The sequence below is a fragment of the Littorina saxatilis genome, linkage group LG6 (assembly GCF_037325665.1).
Source record: "Littorina saxatilis isolate snail1 linkage group LG6, US_GU_Lsax_2.0, whole genome shotgun sequence".
Classification (NCBI taxonomy): domain Eukaryota; kingdom Metazoa; phylum Mollusca; class Gastropoda; order Littorinimorpha; family Littorinidae; genus Littorina; species Littorina saxatilis.
Genome location: NC_090250.1, coordinates 17853662 through 17859465, shown reverse-complemented (window position 1 = coordinate 17859465; position 5804 = coordinate 17853662). Strand labels below are relative to the sequence as shown.

Genomic DNA, 5804 nt, shown 5'->3' with positions numbered 1-5804 from the left:
CCCCAAAAACATAATCAAACAAATCATAAGGAAAATAATTGTATTTAAATTTTTTTTTTGCTTTGTAATTTTTTTTTCTTATTTGAAGATGCATTTCCCATAATCTTTTCTGTCTGCTGTTGTTGTAGTGTTTGTTATATATGTAGCTAAAACCGTGTTAAAAAAAGACAAGCAAACACCAACAAATCAAAGTTTGAAAAAGGTTTTTGGTGAGAATGGTTAACTTTGCAGCTAACGCTATTTTATCTTGTTGTATTACTTAATCCGGAGAGCATGCAGGCTGTTGATTTTTGATCTCTGTCTCATTGGAAGGATGGTACTGGCCAGGTCTCATATTTTGAGCCAAACAGTGTACATGCTAACATAAAACAAAACAAAAGACAAATAAATAAAACCATTAGAAACATGTTTTGAGAATATGTTCTAAACATTTATTCATCATTCCCTGATATTTCCACAATATAAAAAATAAAAAATACACAACCATGATGAAAATGTCAAAAGTTGAATCAGTTCTAAAGTTTCTAGAAGTGAGTTTGGATATATCACACTTTTAGGTTCTGTACCTAGAAATTTACCAATTCTATTCCATCTTTTGGGTTTAAAAAAGTCTTTGCAGATATATATTATACATCTGAAATGATGCCAGAAGAGACAAGGAAATATGAGGTTATTTGCAACACCACCAGCAGAGGAAGAAGTCGCTCACTTTGCAGCAGCAGATAAAAAGAATTGTTGAATTTGAAGCAGGAGCAGACACAGAAGTTGTTGAATGTGTAGTATCTGCAGCAGACAAAGAAGTTGTTGAATTTACAGCAGACGATATATTTGTTAAATCTGCAGCAGCACACAAAGAAGTCATTCACTTTGCAGCAGCTCCAGACAACAAGAATTGTTGAGTTTTAAGCAGGAGCAGACACAGAAGTTGTTAAGTTTGCAGCAGGAGCAGCGGCAGACAAAAAAAGTTCTTGAATTTGCAGCAGACGATATACTTGTTAAATCTGCAGCAGCAAACAAAGAAGTCATTCACTTTGCAGCAGCTCCAGACAACAAGAATTGTTGAATTTTAAACAGGAGCAGACACAGAAGTTGTTAAGTTTGCAGCACCAGCAGACAAAGAAGTTGTTGAATTTGCAGCAGACGATATATTTGTAAAATCTGCAGCAGTAGCCATGGAAAAAGTTGTTGATACAACCAGTGCAGACGATGACATGTCTGCAATAGGCGACTTTGAAGATCTGCTCCACATGCTATGACACCTGCAAAGACAAAGAATGCAACAATCTTAAAACAAAGAATTCAGTGTTATTTCAGAACTTCAGTGTAAACACTATAATTATGTCTTCTTTGTTGGTGTTCTTTGCTGTTCTTTGCTGAACATAGAACTGAAGGTAAATAAGGTTTAAATTGTCTTTGCATTATGCCAATATTGTTGAATTTACTTCTGTGAATTTGCTAACTTTGATAGCATCATTGTGTGTTTGAATGAAATGCTCTATGTCAATGCTGCCTGGCACGGATAACAGCCCTACCAACCCGTCCACCTACACCCCCACCCCACCCACACACACTCACACAGAACACCTTCCAACAAAATTTTCCCCAGACTAAGACAATAGAATGTCAGTTGGACCTTGACTAAAAATATGCATAGGTAAAGATGTCCCAGCTACAACAAATTGTTCTGTCGGAAGACCTCCAACATGCCGAAATGATGTGATGGCCGACCAGCCAAGGATTAGAACAATGCGTCATATAATATCAGCATGTATCAATGACCCTAGGCTGAGGCCTGACAATAACACTGCCTTCTCTCAAATATGATTTTCTGTTATAAATATAATAATATGACTGCTGGAACATTCTGATTCATCTTAGCGTTAAACAAGGATTTTACCTGCAAACACACACACACACACACACACACACACACAGTGACACACACTTACTTGGCCTCAACAGCCAGAATGTCGGGGTTGTACCTTGTAGTTTACATCCCTGTGAATGCTTTCTGTTCCATCCTCATGGTAATTCCTCCCACCCTGCAATGAAAATTGAAAGCATTGATGTGTGAATTGCATTAATTACAATAGTCTAAACACACTCAAATCTTTACTTGTTAATGAAGACAGAGAGATAGAGAGTGGGAATAGAGTGGGGGGAGGGGAGAGAGCAGTTGTCAATCAAACCTTGTTTTAAAAATTTAACTTTTATTTTTAAGTGTCTTTGAATAGATCATTTTCGAAAATAACTCCCCATGCCTCTCCTGAGATCTCTTATTTACTGTACAGTTATGCATTTGACCTGAAGCTGTAAGATTGAACAGTAAGTGCCCTGCGTGCACATGTGTGGAAAGTATCAGATTGAGAGAGAGAGAAAGTCTCAGATTGAGAGAGAGAGAGTAACAGACAGACAAAGACAGAGAGAGAGACTGAAACTGAGAAAGAGACAGAAGGCAGGAAAGAAAGAGAGAGAAATCCACCTTTCCAATCGTTATGCATGATATTGCTTTGATATTTGTGACTCGTATGAAAAATAAGTCAACAATCACAATGCCAACGGATCGTGAACTATGAATTTACAACAGCACAGTTCAACATTACCTGAATTTCTTCCTGCTGAAAGTTCCATTTGCCATTCGCCTCAGCGTCACAAGATCTGTATTACTATTAGTCCTGATATATGCTGAAGTGTAGCATGTTATCTTATACATGTGTCAGCAGTCACACTGGCTTTGAAGTTGCTAGCGTTTTAAAAACTGTTACAGAAACTTTTTTTAATTTCGATTCCACTGTGAAAGGTTGAGACTGAGAGTACTGTCCCTTGGCGATCAAGGGAGGTCACTCAGAATTTTCGTTCCTAGTTATCGAACTTGGACGTAACGGCACGTTGTCAACAAATGCGTTGGGAAGATTGAAAACTGGCAGTTGCAAGAGCACTATGTGATACACCAACAGAAACGAACCAGACTGGACAGTCCAATACTAAGACCGAAGGCGCAAGACATAATTACTGGACTGGTTTCAAGAGTTTTACAAACTTTGAGTGAGTATTGCCTCAGTGAACTTGGAAGATATAGATTTGCTAATTATTGAGACTTTTTATTTTTTATTATGTATTTTTCTTGGAATATAAGACTAAAAAGTGTGTTTGTTTCTTATGTGTGTGTGTGTTTGTGTGTGTGTGTGTGTGTCACTGTGTGTGTGTCACCGTGTGTGTGTGTGTTTAGGTGTTTGCTGTTTTTCTTTATTGTTGTTGTTGCCTGAAATGGTGATTTGAACTAAGAATCTATTCCTTTTATGATTCTGTTGTGCATAATAAATAGCTTTTATTCTTTCAGATTTATAGTTATACCACAAAAAAAACTGTCTGCATTTGGTGGGGAGGTGCCTTAACTGGTCAAAAAAAAAGTGAGCCGATTGATGGCATGGCCGTTCATCGCATTTGGATGGTAAAAAGCAAAACCAGTTTCCATTCTTCAACAAGCTGAAGGTTTGCATTGGAAAACAGTAAGTGTTTTTTTTAAATGAGTTTTCAATGTAACTGACAGAACAATTTGTTGTATAATTATTATAATCAGTTGTGTAATGCTTGCAAAACATACAGTCACATGTACACACGCATCCCCCACCCCACCCCACCCCTTTCCACATATACACACACACACACATGTACACACGCATCCCCCACCCCACCCCACCCCTTTCCACATATACACACACACACACACACACAAACTCCAATTTGAACTGTTCCTGTTTCAGTGGTGGACCTTTCTGGTGACCTGTAATTACTCAACTGTCAGTTGGAACATATTAGGGAAAATAATCTATCATTGTGCTTTTGTACATTTGTTGGTTAAATCAGAATTACTTACAATTCTGTTTCCAGTCCTTTGTGCAAATTCGTATTAATTGGACATTATTTCTTTCAGATGAAAAAATCCTGTCTACAATCGGAGATGGGGGTGGCAATGGGAGGGGGCCACAGTCTGAAGGATGGCTGTACCAAAGCATGCAGTTGGAAGGGGACAACCCATCAAGGTTTACAATTATCAGCTTTGAAAACAGTGAGTACAATTTGGTACATGTATAATTATTGTTGTCAGTTGTTTATTGCTTGTAACAGACCCCCCCCCCCCCCACACACACACACACACACACACACACACACACACACACACACACACACACACACACACACACACACACTCATAAATTCAATATCAACCGTTTCTGTTTCAGTGATGGACTGGTATGATGAACTTTTCTGTTTTTAATAACATTTAGGAAAACATGTTGTCATTCTGTGCTTGTTTGTTTTTGTGATAACTGAGAATCCTTGTTCTCATTCCTGTGCACATGTATTTATATTGATTTTTATTCGCTCAGATAACAAGCAAGTCTGCAATTGGTGGGGAGGTGTCTGGACTGGTGGGAAGACTGATGAGTTCATTGATGACAGATGATTGTACCAAAATTATTCAATCGGAAGAGGGAAAAAACATCGAAGTTTCCGTTGTCTGTGCTGAAAGTTCACACTGTTGACCAGTAAGTGAATTGTTTAAATCAGTGTCGTCTTTTTTGAGTCACTTGAGAAAAAGTGACTCTATGTAATCGGTCAGTGTTAGTCTGTCCGGCCGTCCGTCCGTCCGTAGACACCACCTTAACGTTGGACTTTTCTCGGAAACTATCAAAGCGATCGGGCTCATATTTTGTGTTTAGTCGTGACCTCCAATGACCTCTACACTTTAACGATGGTTTCGTTGACCTTTGACCTTTTTCAAGGTCACAGGTCAGCGTCAAAGGAAAAATTAGACATTTTATATCTTTGACAAAGTTCATCGGATGTGATTGAAACTTTGTAGGATTATTCTTTAGATCAAAGTTTTTACATCTGTAGCCTTTTACGAACGTTATCAGAAAAACAAGGGAGATAACTAGCCTTTTCTGTTCGGCAACACACAACTTAACGTTGGGCTTTTCTCGGAAACTATAAAAGTGACCGGGCTCAAATTTTATGTGAACGTGACTCCCAGTGACCTCTACACTTTGACGTCTGCTTTGGTGACCTTTGACCTTTTTCAAGGTCACAGGTATGTCTTGAAGGAAAAAAATTGAAATATCATATCTCTGAAACTATTCATCGGATTTGATTCAAACTTTATAGGATTATTCTTTACATCAAATTATTTACATCTGTAGCTTTTTACAAACGTTATCGGAAACACAGGGGAGATAACTAGCCTTTCCTGTTCGTCAACACACAACTTAACGTTGGGCTTTTCTCGTAAACTATAAAAGTGACACAGCTCTAAGAGTAACAAATGTTAGTGTGTCTACTGTTAATATGATTGCTTCGAAAAAAAATTAATGATGCTAGTTTATGTGAATTAAGTTATTAAGGGCAGACCGGGTAGGCAAAATGAGTTATTTTTGGTCTCGTACACCTTTTTGGGGTTGTTGCATTTTTCACACCTTTGAACATCCTGGAATGCATTCAATAATCTGCTTTTGTCATTTTAAACATGTATTCATGTAAATAAAACCATTTTCAAACCGATGTTTTGTTGTTTTTGTCTGTGTTTTATCAAAAAAATCGAAAAAATGGTCAACTTTGGATACTCCGTGCTGGTAAATGTGCGCACATGACATGACCCTTCGCTGTTCAAAACTGTGTGGAAATTTCCGTTCTTCAAGATGACGTCATCACCGTTGGGGAATTTCCGTTGACATAGGCACAAAGAGAGAGAATCCGTTCCAACCGAAACCCCGGAATTAATATATGCAAATATATGTAGGTCA

General features: G+C 38.0%; 2 long non-coding RNA genes across 2 annotated transcripts; one reads left to right on the top strand and one right to left on the bottom strand.

The window, feature by feature from the left end:
• Positions 1-287: 287 nt before the first annotated feature.
• On the bottom strand, positions 288-2743 carry LOC138968643 (uncharacterized). The gene is made up of 3 exons (XR_011456248.1): positions 2604-2743; positions 1950-2042; positions 288-1259 (listed from the first exon to the last, which is right to left on the bottom strand). It is a non-coding gene; the product is annotated as an uncharacterized lncRNA (long non-coding RNA).
• A 162-nt stretch (positions 2744-2905) lies between these two features.
• Positions 2906-5385, top strand: LOC138968644 (uncharacterized). The gene is made up of 4 exons (XR_011456249.1): positions 2906-3045; positions 3341-3509; positions 3935-4069; positions 4392-5385. It is a non-coding gene; the product is annotated as an uncharacterized lncRNA (long non-coding RNA).
• The last annotated feature ends 419 nt before the right edge of the window (positions 5386-5804 follow it).